This window comes from Carassius auratus, unplaced genomic scaffold (assembly GCF_003368295.1).
Source record: "Carassius auratus strain Wakin unplaced genomic scaffold, ASM336829v1 scaf_tig00025400, whole genome shotgun sequence".
Classification (NCBI taxonomy): domain Eukaryota; kingdom Metazoa; phylum Chordata; class Actinopteri; order Cypriniformes; family Cyprinidae; genus Carassius; species Carassius auratus.
This window is the reverse complement of record NW_020525415.1, coordinates 100,791-121,257: the sequence shown is the minus strand read 5'-3', so window position 1 is coordinate 121,257 and position 20,467 is coordinate 100,791. Positions and strand designations below refer to the sequence as shown.

At 35.0% G+C, this 20,467-nt stretch overlaps 1 pseudogene; it reads right to left on the bottom strand.

The window, feature by feature from the left end:
• The window catches only part of LOC113078345 (solute carrier family 12 member 5-like), a 120,388-nt pseudogene that overhangs the window by 31,685 nt on the left and 68,236 nt on the right, over nucleotides 1-20,467 (bottom strand).

Sequence of the window (20,467 nt, the reverse complement as noted above, 5' to 3'; positions counted from 1 at the left end):
AATATTTTTTTTTGGGTGAAAATTATAGATTTTTCATTCATGCCAAAAATCATTAAGATATTAAGTAAAGATCATGTTCCATGAATATATTTTGAGGATCTCCTACCATAAATATACGAAAACCTAATTTTTGATTAGTAATATGCATTGCATATTTTAAGGTGACAACTTTAAAGGTGTTTTCTCAATATTTCAATTTTTCTTCACCCTCAGAACCCAGATTTTCAAATAGTTTTACCCTTAGTGGTCCATGATCACATATGCTATTTACATTATCAGCATTTACATGTTAATCAAAGTTATTTCAAAGAACATCATTGTATTTCAATCGCACTTTATTTGCATGAGATATTTCTGGCAGTGTCTGGCAGTGTCAGGGTGTGTCATGTATTCAAAAGTGTCATGTTGACACCATGTGTGCTGAAAAGAGTTCTCATTATGGATGCTGTGGTGACGTGTCGAGCGAGTGTGAAGCGTCTGAATCAATAGTGATCTGCAGCGGTCACATCTTCAGCAGCCGACAGACTCCATCAGAATCGAGCTGGAGCAGGTGCGTCATCAATCCTCATTCGTCCCATGTGTGTCTGTGTGTGTATATGATTTCCCACAGGCTGCTTCCAGCCGGCGAGACTCTCAGGTAAAAGCAGTGAAGTGCAGATGCCCAGCGGCCTCCTGCGACAGCCGTCTGAGGACCCTGACTGTGAGCCTCAGGTGTCTCGTCCCCACTGCGGATATTGACAGCTGCTCTCGCTATAAAAGCACCGCGGACAGCACCACCTGCCCAGCTGCAGCGACAACATGTGAAACCGGTAGATAATGGATTGCTCTTTAGGAATGACAGAGCAGTTTTCAACAACTGGTGTTTTGAAAGCCTGAAAAGTGTCTGAATTTAAAGAGACAGTCCACCTAAAAATGAAAGTCCTGGCATCATTTACTCACTCTCATGTCATTGCAAACCGCTATCACTTGCTTTTTTCCCCCCTGTGAAAGTAGTTATTTTGAAGAAGTAATGTAACCACAACAGACATAGTAATAAGTGGCTAAATTGTCCCCCCAAAATTTGAAACTCTTTGAAAAGGACTTTGTTGTCACATGTTTAGGTGGTCTGACATGTCAAAATGTTAAAAAGGTAAAAACACCAAACTTTTGAACCGAAGACTGTTTTAAATGCTTATTTTTAGCCCTACTGTGTAAACTGTCTTAAATATGGATAATTAAGAGTTAGATTAAAGAGATTCGAAGTTTAAAAACCTAAAACTCATAAATAATCTGAAACCTTTTTGTTTTAAAGTAAAATTGTTGTAAAAGAAAAAGATGTGTGAGGGACACATTTCAACACCAAGTTTTAAATCTCATGCTTTTTTAAACCAGTATGACTTTCATTTTACTGAGATTTTTCATAAAACATAAAGAAAAACAGAGCAGAATGGCTAATTCTAGTTGGGATGTTATAATTTTAAACAATTTGCAAATAATATTTTGAAATATGCACACATGCACTTGCACTTAATTTGTTGAAAACAAACCTTTTCTTGTCTCATCACATTCAGTTATATATTACATGAACTGCATAAATTATACCATATTTTAATTTCAAAATGGCCATATTTGAGGAAAAAAGTAGAGTAGTCTGGATATTACTGTTGTTTTACATTTCTATCACAAAACAGTTAAAACAAATATTAAATGTAAAACAGTAAACCCTGCTTATTTTGATTTGATTGGTCAACTTTAACAGGAGCCTCTTCTGCTCTCCAAGGCTGCATTTATTTGATAAAAAAATACAGTAAAACTGTTATACTGTGAAACATTATTGCAATTTAAAATAATTGTTCTCTATTGTAATACTATACTCCAGTCTTCAGTGTCACATGATCATTTCTGATTATTATCAATGCTGAAAACAGTTGTGCTGCTACAGATTTCTGTGGAAATTTTATTTTCAGGATTCTTTGATGACTAGAACATTCAAAAGAGCAGCACTGATTGAAATAGAATCTTTTGAAACATTATAAATGTCTTTACTGTGACTTTCGATTAATTTAAAGTAGCTATCCTTACTGAATAAAAATATGAATTTCTTTCTCACTGTGTTCTAGTAATAAACATCAGTACTCAAGGGTGTGTTAATGTCTATATCATTAAAGCAGACGTTATTATTCAGAGAGCTGCTATACACATGTTGACAGTTTCTCACTACAGTAATGAGATTCTTTTGCTATGGGGGAAAATGTGTTTAATTGTCATACAAATAATGTTGCAATACAAAAAACCCAGATGGTCCAAAAAAACAGGCTTAAATATAATTTTCTCAAAACATGACTCGGGTATGTTCATACCGTTTATGAACACAAATGCATTTTGCATGCCATCAGGATTGACAAATGAACTGATAACTGATGGCAGGAGAGCAGAGGAGAAAAGCAAGGAGCTTGTAATAATGTCTCCTCTCGCTTGGCTGCCCAAACAGGAGCTGACAGTGTTAATGTGACTTAGTTTAGACGGGGTGAATTATTAAAAACCACAGTAAAGGCAGGGGAAGGAAAAGGGCAATGACTATCACTGTCAGCCCAACACGTGTACGCCAGCATATTCAGAACTACTTCATAGCTCGTCTTACATTATCCTTCAGGAGAACAATAATTTTATGCATGTAATCAGCCTATATCGATGCTGTAAGACTGAAATATCTGCTTCCACCCAATCAACACAAGCATTTGCAGCAACACAACATTTCTACACCACAACTGAAATGCAAACATTATGAGATTTTTACAAAGACTAAAAGAATTGGTCCAATAATCTTTGTTTTGATTTACTACTTTTAAATAAATGTAAAAAAAAAAAAAAAATGCTAATGCAAATATTATTTTTGCCTGTCTGTCAAGAAAAAAAAAATGCAAGTCAGAAATTATTTTCTCATTTTTGTGTTCAGTACGCAAATAGTCAAAATACACTTCTCTAGTACACACTACTGTTAAAAAGTTTGAGGTCTGTAAGATATCTCCTTATGTTTTTCAGAAGAAGTCTTTTCCGCTCACCAAGGCTGTATTTAAGGGGTTCAAAATATAGTAAAGTCAGTAATATTGTGAAATATATTTGAAAAATTTAGTTTTTATTTGAAAATATGTAAAAATGTATTTGATTTATGTGATCAAAGCTGTATTTTCAGCATCATTCCTCCAGTCTTCAGTGTCACATGATCTTCAGAAATCATTCTGATATGCAGATTTGCTTCTCAAGAAACATTTCTGATTAACTGTTGAACGCAACTTAGTAGTGTAGTAAATGTGGCCTTTGTGCCATTTTTGCAATGTAAAGGCATCTCCAGAATGAGAGACAGAGTTCTGGTCATGTGTTTGACTTCGGGTGAATCTTGGTGATGTGATTGGTGATGAACGTGAGTGTGGATACGTGAGAACATTTGCTGCTGGAAATGAGTGAACTGACCCTCTTAAAATGGAAGCTGATTAGAGAGCAAAAGCTTTTGCAAGATGAGCTAATTAAGTCGAAGTCGCAGTGTTAAACAAGAGGAAGATTATCGCTCTCCTCGATCACGTTGAGAGCACGAATCCAATTGCATCTTGGTTCTCTATTTTACTCTCATTTCTCTTCTACTCGCTCTCCCTGTAGGGATGATGTATGACAGGGTCTCACCTTTACCAGGGTTTTGTTCATTTGACAGTTCTAGATAATAATTTATTATTTTACAGAGACAGCAAATTGATAAAGAACTTCATGCACTCAATGACATAATTAAAAAATACAAAACATCCGCAGATATATAGGTTGACTACTAAAATATTATATAAAAAATACTAAAATAATTTTGTACTGCTTCAGTTTTTTTGTGTGTAATTAATGAGGCCTTTAAATTCATACTATTCAATGCAATTGTAAGAATAAGTAATTGAAAGCACTAATTTTATCAACCCATTATCAACCATCGCACCTCAACACAGGTTCACTTCCATTTGCACAACTAGTGCACCAAGACTCCCAGAAGTTGCTTATATGCAGAAGTTTTTTATGCATATTTTTTTAACAGTCCTTTATTATCACACACAAAGTTGGAAACACATTTACACATGAGAGACTTAGAAACAGACAGAAAAAGGCTAGTGCCATGAGGGAGGTTACGAGCCTGATTGAGGCGACTCTCTAATGAGCACGCTCTCTCATGGATGGCAAGGGACCAAGGGAGATCAGGTCACAGGTCAAAAGTGCAAGACAGAGCTGAAAGCTGTTATTTACACACTGCTATGTTTATACGCTCTGTCTGGCAGCAGACAATTAATTTACACCTGTAGCTATTGAGAGCTAGATGAAATTGTGTGATATCTGCTGCTCTGAGAGCGTGCTGTAAGCATTTATGTCTACCTGGACAGGTTTCTTGCGTGAGCCTTCATTGTTTTCCGCCTCCTCGTGTTCTTTGCTGCCCTGGGGCAGGTTTGAGTAGTTGGCAAGACTGCTGAGAAGAGACGATACCATGGGAATTGTGTCCATCTCCTCCTGTAGAGTAAACACACACATACAGAACAAATATTGTAAGCATTAAATAAATCAAGTAGCTTGTAAGGAACATCTAAAATGTCATGTTTACATTTACAGATTACCAACGACTAGCTCAGAGGACAATTTTTGCTTTTCTCATTAATAGCTCATGAGACCCTCAGTTGTGTTTTTTTTTCATGCTTAGTTTAATATGTCATAATATACTCATCAGAAATTGAAGAAAAAATAAAAACAGATCAATTAAGTCACAATAGGAGTTTTAAAAATGGCTGCATATATCAGCTCAGAAAATTTGATCTAGTGAGAATTTGATAAGAAATGTTGAATTTGAAAACTGCCATAATGATAACAGCAATTAATATTAATTTTAATGTGTTTAATGCATATTTTATCAAATGAGGTAATTAATCCATGCATACTAAAAACATATGCATAGTGTGCACTTTTGCATACTGCTGAGAAAGAGCAATTAGTATGCTAGCATTCATTGACCATTGAAATTTTTTTGAATTTGCAGTTGCATTAATACATTTAACGTTTACAAATAAAACCAAATAAATGTTTGAGATCACACAGAGACCTTTTATTTGCTAATTTGTGGTGTTAACTGCAACTATTTTGATATCTTCTGAAACTCTAGAGGAGACACATTTGAAATTATTGAGGTCTTAAGCCAAAACCTCAGTTTGTCCAAAGTCCTCTCATTGACAACTAGGGAAAACAAACGTAAAACAAAATATCATTTTAGACAATTCTTGCAGCTCCCTTCAGATGAACATTCCCATTTTCTCCCAGCATTAAGATTTGAGTTTTTAAATGCATATTATAAATGCATAAAAACTTAGGTATTATATTATTTAGGTAACTGATCAACAGTTTGGCAGTTCACTTAAATCAGAGATGCCTCCAATCTTCTCCCCCCATCAATTATTTCTAATGTATATCTTTGTTTTGTTTATTTTTTTTGTATTGAAGTAAAATTAAATGTAAAAAGTTATTATTTTAAAGTGTAAAAAATGTAATAAATACATTTTAAAATTTACTTTTGGTCCACAGCCTTCAGTCAAGTTAGATTTTTGGCCCTTTGTATTAAAAATAAGTTTTGTCTTCTCTGACTTAATTACGAGGCATTTTCTAATATTTTTAGATGCAGTACAGCATGTGTTTGACACTTTTGGACTTACATGCTGTTATCATCCACCTGCAGAGGTGTATGGGGACTGGGGACTTCCTGCCCTTCAAACGCTAATTATCCTTATTAATAACTGTCAGACTCTTTTATTCCTTTAATCACTATAGTTTGCGTGCATGTGCTTCACTATCTACTGTAGCTCTAACGAGAGCTGAAATGCATCACCGTTGCAGGCTTATCATTCATCGTGCATGTGCTTATGTGTACCTCAAACAGAGCCATGTTCTTGCCGTCATGTTGCTGGTTCTTCTCTGGGTCAGTGCTGTTGATGAATGGACTGCTCTCCTTTGGGTTACCATCTCCTGTTAGCAAAAAACACAAATAAATCATCAGCATGACAGCGATGCCACACACCTCCAGGGGGCTTAGTGAAAAAATCTGCTGTGATGATTCTAGCACTTCAGGTTTTGGTTGCACATTTTAGGTCATCCATGCATGCTTTAAACAGATGCATACTGCCCACTGTTGCACATAGCAGAAATGTAATTCACAGTTATGCATTTGGCAGATGCTTTTATCCAAAGCAACCTGTATTGCATTTAAGATATACAGCTCATGCATTCTCTAACCAAACCCATATTGCTAGCATAGTGTCTGAGCTGTTGGAAATGCCATTAGTTTATATAGTCCTTCTAATAAAACAGTGTAGTTGTTAAGACACCATTAAACTGGGAAGCGATGCATGCAGGTCTCACACATGGAGTGTTTAATGACCTGTATCTGTACAGGTGAGATGGCTTACACTGCCTGTGTGTTCATTCACCTGGGATCTTGGATCAGAGGACAGTTCTTTTTAGGGCCTGGATCACAGGGTTCGAGAAGTAATTAGGTCTCTGGACTCCCTCAAACCACGGGAGAGGAATTTTAAAGAGGTGCAATGCACACACAATGCTTTCAAAAGTCTCAAGTCTAAAAGGTCTATGGCCCATTGTACCATGTTCATCTGAAGGAATTTTCTGTATTGATTATTCTCATGTACTTTACCTGAAATTTTACTTGAGCATGTCTTTTGAATTACACATTGCATTGTAGAATTAAAGGAATTTAATGGAACTTATTTTGGAAAAGGTACTGGTAATTTTCTGCCAGGACATTACACTCTGAATTTTTTTTTTAAATGAAGTTTGACATGCTCAATATAAAATTACATTACTTTTTGTGTATTATTAACAGTGCTCATGAAAGCATAAACGGTCACCAAAAGTGAGTCATTCAAAACTTCAAAAGTGTACATTGGATGATTTTAGTATTTTATGACTAGTCCCAAAATGTTCTGGAACCCTTATGAAAGGAAAATATATTTATCAATATATTTCCTTAATATTATTGTAATATATTATTTTCCCTTTTTATTTTCTAATATATAATATATTTGAATAATATATTGATGATACATATATTATATAATATATTGCAAAATATACAAATGATTGCCGCTTTCAGTATATTGCAATATATTGGAAAAAATAAATATTAAATCCCATATATAAGAATATTTGCCTAATATGTTACATGATATTTTCCAATATACTGCAATATATATTTGTTTCATAAAGGAATGTTGCAAAAAGCTCCAGAATAGAAAAAAAACCCCACTCACAATTAGAACAAAAACATATCTGTACTAAACCAGTGTTTCATAATTAATAGAAAAAAAAATTCTAAAATGTACCTGACTTTAAAATTGACCAATGTACTTAAAATTAGTAGCACAATAATAATTATCACCACAGAAATACATAATTTATTGTTTTCTTACAGTGTATCTATTTATCATTCTATATTTCTTTCTAATTCTGTTTTGTTTGAAGTTTGGTTTTGAAGTTATTTTTAATCAAAGTACAATATGTTAATTAAAAGGTTTAAAAGCAAAAGTATTTCCAACTAGCATCTATAGTTATAGACTTGCAAAACCATTTTTAATAAAAATTTTATTTTTTATTTTTATTTATTTAACTCCATTCTAACATGTAAAGCTAAAAAATACATAAGAGAACATATTTTGTTTTACAATGAAAAGATACCATAAAATCATCTAATTGTGCATTTTAATATTCAAACTTGGGTTGTTGAGTTTGATTACGAGATACATTAACACCAATGGTGTTTTATGTGTTTTAATTTTTTATTACTATCTTTGTGTCATGTTGTTGTAATTATTTGTGATGGTCAACCCCTAGGTACATATTGTAGGGGAAAAAAATCTACATTCCCTCAGGCCCGCAGCCTTACATACTGTCACTTTAATGTAAGCACAAGTCCATGGTACGGTGTGATTTAGCTCAATGCAGCGTGACAGACTGACAGCCATACTGAAATCTCCGGAGGCTGAAGCATCAATCAAGCGATGACAGCAGGCAGCCGCTACATCGCAGTCAGAGCGAGGAGATCAGCTGTCAGCTCGTACACTGGGAACGACCGCCGCAGAAATCAGAATGGAATTGGATGACTAACCTGTAATCAGGACTTAGATTTTTCTATGTAGGAGTGTAGAGGTCAGAGAAGCTGCCTTTATGAAATATCAATGGCGACTTAATGCCAGATAAAAGGCTTGAATGGAAAATGCTTCAGTTGCTTCAGTTTTGCATTTTATGATGAGAAATAATCGGGCAGAACAAATGAATAGTGTTGAAAACTTTTGGCTTAATAATATCACCCGGACATGAACGCATACAACAGTAGAAAATACAAACCTGATCGAATTTTCACGATAAGCCAGTCATTTCTAAACTCTAGATGGATGGATGGATGGATAGAATAATAGATACTGTAGAAATATAGATAGATTGATAGCACGATGGATGGACAGACGGATAGATAGATAGATAAATGGATGGATGGATAGAAGGATAGATAGAAGGATAGATGGATAGACAGATGGATAAATGGACGGATGGACAGAACATGTCCATAGTATGCAACATAGTATGAAAGATAGAACAATAGAATGGTGCATGGATAGATGGATAGATGTATAGACAAAATTATGGATGATGGATGGAAGGATGGGTAGAACAATATATACTGTAAAATGAGAGATATCATGATAGAATGATGGATGGATGGATAGACAGACAGAATCACAGGTACAACAATCAAATGATGGATGGATAGACAGACAGACAGACAGACAGACAGATAGATAGATAGATAGATAGATAGATAGATAGATAGATAGATAGATAGATACAGTAGATAGATAGATAGATAGATAGATAGATAGATAGATATATATATAGATAGATAGATAGATAGATAGATAGATAGATAGATAGATAGATAGATAGATAGATAGATAGATAGATAGATGGAATGATGATAAATACAATGATATAACAATGTGTCAAAAAATAACAAAGTGTAGTAACATCAGAGTTCAGCGCCCAGCCCTGTCTGACAGAAAGAAGACCCAGTGCTATGATGGAGCCGCCGAACACAGACACATCTGCTCTTTTATTGGCTCAAATATTGTGACACATTGTCAGGGATTCATCAGTGTTAGTTACACGGGACAATGTTTCACAGGGGGCTATAAATAGCAACGACTGGCAAAAACTCAAAGCAGTCTGAGTCTCAGACATTGCACAGACCGCACACACAAAAATAGAAAGAGCTTTCTCATAAACCTCAGCCTGATTGGTTGGCTTCATGCAATTTCATAGTGCACTTATTTTTATTTATTTATTTACAGGTCTGAGATACTAGACAATATTTATAGCATCATTTGGCATACTTTTTTCATAAGATGCATTCAAACCAGCAAGTACTTTAGGGCTGATCGCACCATGCACAGATTCTACAGGAATCTGACAAGACCTTAGAGAGAGGATGATCATGGATTACCTGAGTTTGTTTTATTGATCCTTTTGTTTCTGGACAACTGTTCGAACCTTTTTTATCATCTTCCTCGAAACCTGATCATAATAATAGCCTAAAATATAAAAAGATAATTTTTAAATGCAACAGTATAACTATCTAATATTTAATTATGTCATTATACTTTAAAATACATAAAATATATACATTTATTTCAAATTAAAAAAAAAAAAAAAAAAAAAAAAATTTTATTATTGAAATGAATTTAAATGGCTTGTGCATTTACATTTACGCATTTAGCAGAAACTTTTATCCAAGACTGACTTACATTGCATTCAGGCTATGCTTCTTTTTTTTTTCTTACCTAACATTAATGCATGTAGCATAAAACATACAAATATAATTGTAAATATAATTGTGTAACTATATCTCATATTAGTTTAATCATATTAATTTAATTGAAATTCATACATTATTATTTTATTATTTACATGTAAATATTATTTATATGATTTTTTAATTATCAAAATTGTAATTTAATTAAATTGTAGTGGCATTCAGATGCAATGATCTCATAAATATGATCACTTCATGACTTCAAAGGAATAAGCTGCAAAAAACATTAATCTATTTTCATTATTAATTATTTAAAATTCTTATCAAAACTGTAAAAATTCTGGTTGTGTTCAAATGCGCTCATCTCATTAATATGTTCACTTCAAAGCAGAAAAATCAACAGAATAAGCTGTATGCTGCCTAGCTAAATGACACATTACCACTTCCACAAAAGTGTGGCGTGACCTTCTCCTGCCAAGACTAACAAAAGCTTGCAGCAGGAATGACCTCGCCGTAGCTGGACTGGGTCTTGCGTCTCTATCACGAGGTTTTCATTGTTCTCTGACTAGACCCTTCAGCTAGCAGGGGATCTGAATAGCGACAGCACACACGGCGCACAGCAGACCCACCATCTGTTGCCCTTGACTGCTGATCCCAGACCAGTTTGATCTTTCTTCTCGTTATGTTTGATAAAGCACCGGAGAGAAGCTCTGGTCCTGCGGGAGCGCTAATGCACAAATCTGTCCAAAAATCTCTGGGGTTTGTGTACAGCAGCATTCAGAGTGACAGCGTCTGTGAGTGTTAATAAGACGCTCCGCTGCGGTGACTGGCCGCGTGCATCTGAAGGTTTCATCACTGCTGAGGAGTGTTTTAGAGAGGTTTTGTGACAAACAGCTGCACACTTCAGCTCACAGATAATGATTCATGTGTCAGAGGTGGCCTTTTTTCCTCTCACAGAACAAAACATTAGAGTGAGAACTGGAGGAAGATTTCAGAAACTACACAAATTTTGGAGAAAATGTGAGAGGTTTATGTCTCACGTCATGATGCTAGAATGGTTACTGGTCTAACAGGCTTAAGAAAAACAGCCTAGCTGCAGGACTCTAGGATCTTCTAGTTAAATGGCATATTGAAAAATTAATTATAAAATGAAACAACATGAATACGTTTTAATAAATTCTTTCTAACTTCACTAATAAATACATTAGAAAGTGTACTGCAGTGAATTAGCTCAAATGATTTCAAATGGATAATTTTAAATTTTAAATCATCATATATACTGGTGCATCTCAATAAATTAGAATGTTGTGGAAAAGTATATTTCAGTAATTCAACTAAAATTGTGAAACTTGTGCATTAAATAAATTCAATGCACACAGAGAATGCACACACACACAGTAGTTTAAGTCTTTGGGCCTTTTAATTGTGATGATTTTGGCTCACATTTAACAAAAACTCACCAATTCACTATCTCAACAAATTAGAATATGGTGACATGCCAATTAGCTAATCAACTCGAAACACTTCCAAAGGTTTCCTGAGCCTTCAAAATGGTCTCTCAGTTTGCTTCACTAGGTTGTCCAGAAGACAATCATTGACACCCTTCACAAGGAGGGTAAGCCACAAACATTCATTGCCAAAGAAGCTGGCTGTTCACAGAGTGCTGTATCCAAGCATGTTAACAGAAAGTTGACTGGAAGGAAAAAGTGTGGAAGAAAAAGATGCACAACCAACAGAGAGAACCGCAGCCTTATGAGGATTGTCAAGTAAAATCAATTCAAGAATTTGAGTGAACTTCACAAGGAATGGACTGAGGCTGGGGTCAAGGCATCAAGAGTCACCACACACAGACGTGTGAAGGAATTTGGCTACAGTTGTCATATTCCCCTTGTTAAACCACTACTGAACCACAGACAACATCAGAGGCGTCTTACCCAGGCAAAGGAGAAGAAGAACTGGACTGTTGCCCAGTGGTCCAAAGTCCTCTTTTCAGATGAGAACAAGTTTTGTATTTCATTTTGAAACCAAGGTCCTAGAGTCTGGAAGAAGGGTGGAGAAGCTCATAGCACAAGTTGCTTGAAGTCCAGTGTAAAGTTTCCACCGTCTGTGATGATTCGGGATGCAATGTCATCTGCTGGTGTTGGTCCATTGTGTTTTTTGAAAACCAAAGTCACTGCACCATGAAATTTTGGATCACTTCATGCTTCCTTCTGCTGATCAGCTTTTTGGAGATTCTGATTTAATTTAAGCAGGATTTGGCACCTGCCCACACTGCCAAAAGCACCAAAAGTTGGTTAAATTACCATGGTGTTGGTGTGCTTGACTGGCCAGCAAACTCACCACACCTGAACCCCAGAGAGAATCTATGGAGTATTGTCAAAAGGAAGATGAGAAAAAGAGACTTGGGCTTCCAGACCACCTCAGCAGTGCCACAAACTGATCACCTCCATGCCACGCTGAACTGAGGCAGTAATTAAAGCAAAAGGAGTCCTTACCAAGTATTGAGTACATGTACAGTAAATTAACTTACTTTGAATGACAACTATTCACAAAAAGTGTCACATTATCTTTTAGACACATTCTAATATGCTGATTTGCTGCTCAAGAAACATTTGTGATAATTGTCAATGTTGAAAACAGTTGTGCTGCTTCTAATTTTTATGTAGTCAGTGATTTAATTCACTTCAGCATTCTTTAACAAATATAACATTGAAATAAACAATATTTATTCAAAATGTATATATTTTTTGTAACGTGATAAATGTCTTTGCTGTCATTTGCGATCAATTTAATGCTTCATTTAGTACTCTAACGGTGAGCTACAGTAATAGTGACGCTTGTCTTAGCAAACAACACTAATGAGACCAAACGAGAGGAAAATAGATGGGAAGTGTAATTTTGGAAGAGAGGAAGTGGCTCCAAAGGGCTCGCTGTTGGCTCATCAGGACTGATTGAAGTGGGCTGTTTTATCATCTTGTCAGGTCGGGACAGGAGAGGAACACTGCAGGTGTCCAGCTCTACAAATTAAAGACACACACACACACACTGCCCCAGGGACTGACCTCGACTTCAGCCTGTCACAGGTAACAGCGATTGCTCTTCTGAGCCGATGACACAAGTCTATCTCTGACTCTTTTCACTTCTTCCCTCTACAAACATCAACACCAACTCTGCTGGTAATTGCTGACAGCTCTGACATTCTCACAGAGTAAAGGAGAGAAAAATATACTCTGAGAAAAAAAAGAGAAAGCAAAAATACACCTCAAAGAGCAATGGAAAAGTGTGAAAAAGACAAACGAGAAGACGAGAAAACCTTTGCACATATTCATCATCCAAACAGATCATGCTGTCAAAATAAAATGCATATGATCAAATTACAACTTTTCCAGTGTTTATAACCAATTTCATTTGGATTTCATGCTGCTTTCGACTTGTGTTTAATATTAATATATCTTTATTAAATGAGCATGATTGAACAGCACCAAAAGCCATTCATTCAGTGCTGCAGCATGATAATAAACTACATTAATTAAATGCATCTCATCACTCTTTCTCTCTCTACCTCTCTTTAAATACTCTGGAAAAAAAACCATTTAGTTTTGAATCAGTTTTCACTCAAAAAAATCCCAGTACATTTTACAAATAATCACAAAGAATCGGCAATAACACAATAAATCAAATATGAAATTCTAAAGTAAAAAAATAAATAAAATAAAAATATATATTAATTAACATGTATTAAATCACACAAGATGTCTATTTAACTCCTAATTTAAATAGTTTAAAATAGTTTATGAATTCATACGAATACCAAAAATATAGAAAAGAGATGCTCTACAAACAAAAGAGGAGGTGCAATCATAAAAAAATTTAATAAATAAAAATATGTAAATATGAAAAAGGTGCATCACTGACACATACTGTTTTACTGCTTTCCTCTGGGTAACTATTAGCCTGGGTGCCAGCCTGAACCTCACCCACAACATTATTTGTTTTTTTAACATTTTTTGGGGAATCTGCTTAGAATATGAGTATGACGAAGTCAGGCTAGATAACTATAAATGTGGAAATTGCACTCAATGTCAACACACCAAGAGGCGGAAATATTTTTTCACATCCCAGAACAGGCAAAAACATAATAATAAAAGATGTCATGACTTGTAATTCATGTACTGTAACATTATACGCGGTCCGTGAGGAATGTTGTATGTTGGTGAAACATCAAGAGAATTAAGAACCCGTATATTAAAGCATTGCAGTGCCATTTCAAAGAGTATTCACATTCTATTTGTGAGTTTGATTTTATTTTGACGTTTTGGATTGTTACTTTAGATACATTTATCCTAAAGTTCTTGAAATTGAAGAAATTAATTATTTTTTCCCCTTATTAAATACTTACTCGCTTTCTTTTTAATTAATTTATTTATATTTGATAGGACTCTCCCTCTCTTTTTTTTAATGGGAAGCCACTCCACAATTATTAGTAGCACACCTGTTGCTGATTGTATGAGTGCATAAAGCAGCATGTGTCAGTATTGTTCTAGATGTCTGAAGAAGGTCTCGACTATGGCCGAATTAAATTTGAATTGCATTTATATGTAAAGTCCTGTTCTTGATTATGTTTCATATTGAAACAAAAATCTAAAAATCTTTAAACAAGTTACGTATACTTGAGAAGCAATATTGCATTGGCAGATTTTTTGTTGTTTTATGTTTTAAGTAGTTTAAGTTTAAAACAAATCAAAAATAATTTCAAGATCCATCAAAAAAATCCATAAAAAGAGTTATTATAAAGTGTTGCTTCTCAAGTAGGTTTTTAGGACATTTTAGGACATTTAGATATTTTTAATTGGAAACTAGTCAAAAAAGACTAATTCAAAACTCATCAAATTGGATCTGTTTTGCATGTGTTCATCTCCATGCATATATTTTATGGCTTTATTTGTGTACTGGTGTTGGCTTCTTCTCTGGCACATGTCAGCAGGTTAAGTCTCATTGAGCAGCGGCTCTATTAGGCTTTAAAAAGCACCAATTTTAAGTGTGTGCGTGTGTGTACGAGGGTAAACACCACATTTTGTAATAAGTCTGGCACTTCAAAAGGACTGCTTGAACCCTGTGGAATGGCCTCACCTCGCATCCATTTGTAGTCTAACAATATCACCTTTTTTGTGCTGAGATGAAGACAAAGCCTGACAGCCCAGGCGAGAACACACGGCCACAGAGATTTAGGATCAAATGGCTAGAAAATGAAACCAATGAGGAATAAAGCTGCATATTGAAATGTATTAAATACACTTAGCTACTCAAGCAATTTAATAGTCAAGCTGAGAAACAAACCAGCAAGAGCCAAATGTGCTAAACATATAGGGAACTTGTAGATTAGAACTTTATATTATTCCATTTCCAAGCCAAAAAAAGCAGCATTGAATGAATTTAGCTTAAAATGGTTAAGAATATTTTGTTTAAATGCTGACTTGAACAGGCTAAACAGGTAAATGTGCTACGTTATTAGCAAATGTGTGTTGCAGCACCTTTATTATATTACCATTACTGGGTTTTAGACGTTTACATGCATTTTTTAATGCAAATAGTGCAGAAATGCAAAGATGTCTAGGGTTAATATTTAGTTACTATGTTCAAGAGACAGATGGTGAGGTAGATTTTCTGTTCACTGCTTATACTGACTGTATGAGTTGTAATGCATGAGCAAAACACAGATAAATGCAGCTTCATGTCATGCATCTCATGCATCATTCAGGTTTAATGCGCTCAGACTTCTCTATTCCAAACCATGACAGTTACTGGAGATTTCCTGACTAATTAATCAGGATTAACTAGCTAATAGGATTTGTTCAAGATAACATCTAACAATCCAGATAATATGGAGAAGGTAAGACTGCTGTGTGTGTAACCTAGATATGAAGAACTCGTGAGCTCCAGCGCTGGCTGAAGAGATAACAAGCGATAACTTTACAGCAGTGTCAGCGGCTTGCATTGTTTGCTTCTGTTTGAGGTTTAGCTAATTAGCTCTGAAACACCAGTTCGATATTTTCTCTAAGCTTCTGACTGCTCAAATCACCAAAATGCAAGAGCTGAAGGTAAGCTTAAATGTGCACTAAATAACTTTTTTATTTATTTATAAAAAAAATTATGTTTTGTGGTTATATGTATTACACTGACAACTAGTGTTATGGATACAGATTACAGAATAAAGTAAACATCTTCACTTTTATTTAGCCAGATAGACCAAAGTCTCAATCATCTCAAGAGAATGGACATCATTTCAAACAACTGATTAAACAATTTAAATTATTTTAATCATCATGTCATAAAGTCTTAAAGGAATAGTTAAAAAAAAGAAAAACTTTGCTGAAAGTATACTCACCCTCAGGCCACCCAAGATGAGTTTATTTCTCAGCATTACATCACTTGCTCACCAAAGGATAATCTGCAAGTGAATGGATGCTATAAGAACGAGCCTAAACAGCTGATGAATATAAACCATCGCTTTGAGTCCATAATCCATAATAATGCTTCCTTCAGTGATAAAGTTAATCTGCTGTTGTGCTCTCACATCAACATCAAATATCACATGTTTGCACATATAGCGGTTTTGAACAGTTTTAGCTTGTAAACAGTGGTTGATACGTGCAGATTTCTATCCTTATTCAGATGAGACAACCTTTTTCACAGGAGAAAGCAATATTATGGGGAAAGGTATTTTACCAGGAAGCAACAGTTTGTAAAAAAAAAAAAGTTATTTTCCTTTAAAATTTTTAAAACCTTTTAATTATGGATATGTTTTTTACAAGCACTCAGCTTTTCACTTCACAAGATGTTAACTGATGCACTGGAGTGGATTACTAGTGGATTATTGTGATGTTTTCATCAGCTGTTTGGACTCTCATTCTGACGGCACCCATTCACTGCAGAGGATCCACTGCTGAGCAAGTGATGGAATGCTACATTTCGCCAAATCTGATGAAGAAACAAACTCATCTAGATCTTGAGATGACCTGAGGGTGAGTACATTTGAATTTTTGAGTGAACTATTCCTTAATTGATTTCATCTGGTTAGTACTTGGTTGGATGCATGTTCCAGGTCTTAATGTGTACAGTTTATCATTGCAAACATTATTCCAAAGGGAAAAAAAGTGTTTGCCTTCAAAATCTTTCAGCAAGTCTCGAAAATGACATCATCAATGACTTCTTCTCCAAGCATCTGTCATATAAAGATCCAAAAAATTCTGGATGGGTAAAATCCTGTCCTCCCATTTCATTTTTTTCTGTTGATTATGTTTTTTTGGAATGACACTGCATTATGGAATGTTATGAAAATTCTTAATCCATTTAGAATTCTAATTCCACCGGATTCCCACATCATTTCTAAAAATTGGTGTTTGGACTAGTATGACATCCTGTCCAGCTTTACTTGTCTACCTTTCATCTGGTTAATCATTATGCATGCCGTCACTGGTTTCCTGGTTATTTCGCAGACAATAACAAACAGAAATTCTAGAACACGGACATACACACACAAACAGAATCAAATCAAAGGGACACAACACAGACAGGACATTCTGCTTACAGAGGACACACTCAACGAAACAAATATAAGAAAACATAAAACAAATAAGGATCAATGACATGATGCTCATTTTCTTTGTTTTGTGTCCAGAATCTAATAACTTATTCAAAATGATTAAAATAAAACAGAATTCAGTACCAATTTTCTATGATTAAAAAGATTAATTTTTATATTTTTGTAAAAAATGCAGAAAAACGGCTTTAAAGAGTGATATTTAAATAAATAAATAAATAAATAAATAAATAAATAAATAAATAAATAAATAAAAATAAAATAAATAAAAATCTGCCAAATGAAAATAAAAAAGGAAGCAGCTTTAAATTAATTAATTTATAAAAAAATGCTATTATTAATATTTCTTTGCACAAACACAGAGTACATTTATTAACACACACAAATTACTGTTTACACACACACACACATATGAGCTTTACTCATAAATACTATAAAAGTATCAAGCTACAGATTTCTGATGCGAATGCTGTTCTGTTTCACCAGCAGATGAATGCAAATGAGTGCATTTTAAACTATTATAAACTATTCTACTTTTTTATAATTTTCCCTTTTTATTTTCTTAGACATTTTTCATTGATCCATACATGAAAACACAACACAAACAAAAACTATGTGACCTTACAGTCTGTGGAACTTTTCTCACAAGAAAAGTCCAAGATCATGAAAAACACATGACTGCATACAGCCACACGTCACAGTGTTTTATATGAACCACGGCAGCCAGTCTCTCACCTTTCTTGGGTGGACAGGTGGTGTTGACCACTGGAGAAAAATGCACACAACACACACAACTTCAGAACACAATCATCTACATCATTCATCAAAAACACACACCAAAAACAAAACAATTATTACGGAAATTAAAGTGATCACAAAATAATAAATCTCACATATTACTGTAAAATCTTAATGGAGGCTTAACAGATGGGAACAGATTTGGAGACATTTAGCATTACATCAGTTGCTCACCGATGGATCCTCGGTAGTGAATGGGTGCCATCAAAATAAAATTTCACAAAAGTTTGCAGACTGGAGTGGTGTGGATTACTTGTGGATTATTGTGATGTTTTATCACCTGTTTGGACTCTCATTTTGACGGCACCCATTCACTGCAGTAGATCCATTGGTGAGTTAGTGATGGAATGCTACATTTCTCCAAATCTGATGAAAAAACTCATTTACATTTTGAATGGCCTGAGAGTGAGCACATTTTCTTTTTCGGGTGAACTATTCCTTTGATTGTACCCAAATTACAAATGGCAAAAATGCTCAATAACAAAAATATCATCATGTTTGCATGTACAGAATGAAATTATTTGATAATTGAAATGGTTGGAGATTATTTATGCACATTAATGAGTAATCACCCAGCTGTATTTATCATTAATCTCATGGCACCCATTCACTCGATGGTTCAAAATAATTTCCTTGGCAACTAACTGAAATAAATTAAAGTTGAACTACTAAAATGACTAAAACTATAACGGAAATAAAAATATGTAAAAAACTAAACACAAAAACCCCACATAAATGACACGCACATAACAAAATGACTAAAACTAAAATTAAAATGCTTACCGAAATACATGCGTTTAAATTGCTTAAAGTTAAATAGAAATATAAAACAAACTTAAGCTAAAATACATACAAAAAACGCTAATTCAAAATATTAATATATGCAACAACAGTTTATTAAAAACAACATTGATTTGATTAAAAAAAAGATTTGTGGAAAATAATAAGTACAAAACTAGCTTGCTGATATGGTCTTTATGAAACATGACTGATCAAATAAAAATGCTAGAAATTACAATTAACAGTTTTTTTATTTACAAAATTCATTGTGATAAATGAAATGCCATCAAAATCACCACTAATATTTGAAATACTCAATATTTATATATGCACACACACATTCAAAGCCCCACGTGACAGTGAGCTGAACTTTCACATGATCGTCAGTGGCAGTGATTCAGAAGTGCTTTAGCTCGGAGATCCTGAGCTCCTGTCAGTGAGGTCCTTCAGATCCTTCGTCCCTCCCGCAGCACGGCCTGACCCTTCTCAATGTTCACTAGTGTCTTTGTGCTAATCAAGCGGCTCTCAGAAGCTCAGCTTTTCTCCACAGTCCCGGTCTCTGTTCTCATTCTCTCGTTCGCTCCAGCGGCAGCAGGTAATGACAAAAGAACTGTCTCTGCTGCACATGTGAATGAACTGAAGCACTCATATCAATATTTTCTTCCTGCCAATATTTCAAGCCTCTTTTAAGGCAGCTCTATCGTTTCTGACGGTGACGGGGGTCTTTCTTTGTGCCGTCACACAATGAAGTGCTGTCTTTGCCTAAAAGACTGCCAACGGATGGGAAACACACTATAACCCTGCCCTCATTTTTGGAGACGGCACGTGTGAACTCCGGTTGAAGGTGTGTTTTGAGCTTCTAGTCCCAGCACAAACTCATGCTGCGCTTGAGCCAGAAAAAGTCATGTCTGTTGTGGAGAGGTGTGTTGTTACTGTTATTATCAGGCTTATGAGTTTCACCTGGTAAACAATAAAATAGGGGAAGAACAAAAACTCCCAAAGACTTACACTAAAGGAGGGAATCAAGCGGAGGACCACAGATGGGGAGGCTCTTCTGATGTAAAAAAAAGAGGATAGACTAGTGCCTTATATTGAGTATTACACCAGACAGTGTGTGTGTGAGTGTGTGTGTGTGTGTGTGTGTGTGTGTGTGCTTGAGACAGAATTGGCACTCATGCTGAATAAAACATGAAACTGAAGAAGAGAGGCTGATGTGACAGATGTGTTAGTGAACATGTGCACACACACACACACACACACACACAAACACACAGACAGACACAGACACAGACACAGACACACACACACACACACACACACTCATAGGGTTGCAGGACAGCATGGGAGTTAGATAATCTAAAGCTGCAGTTCAGAGTCCTTTTAAATGCCTTTGATCGGTCTGATTGGACACTAAAACCAGCTTCTAACAT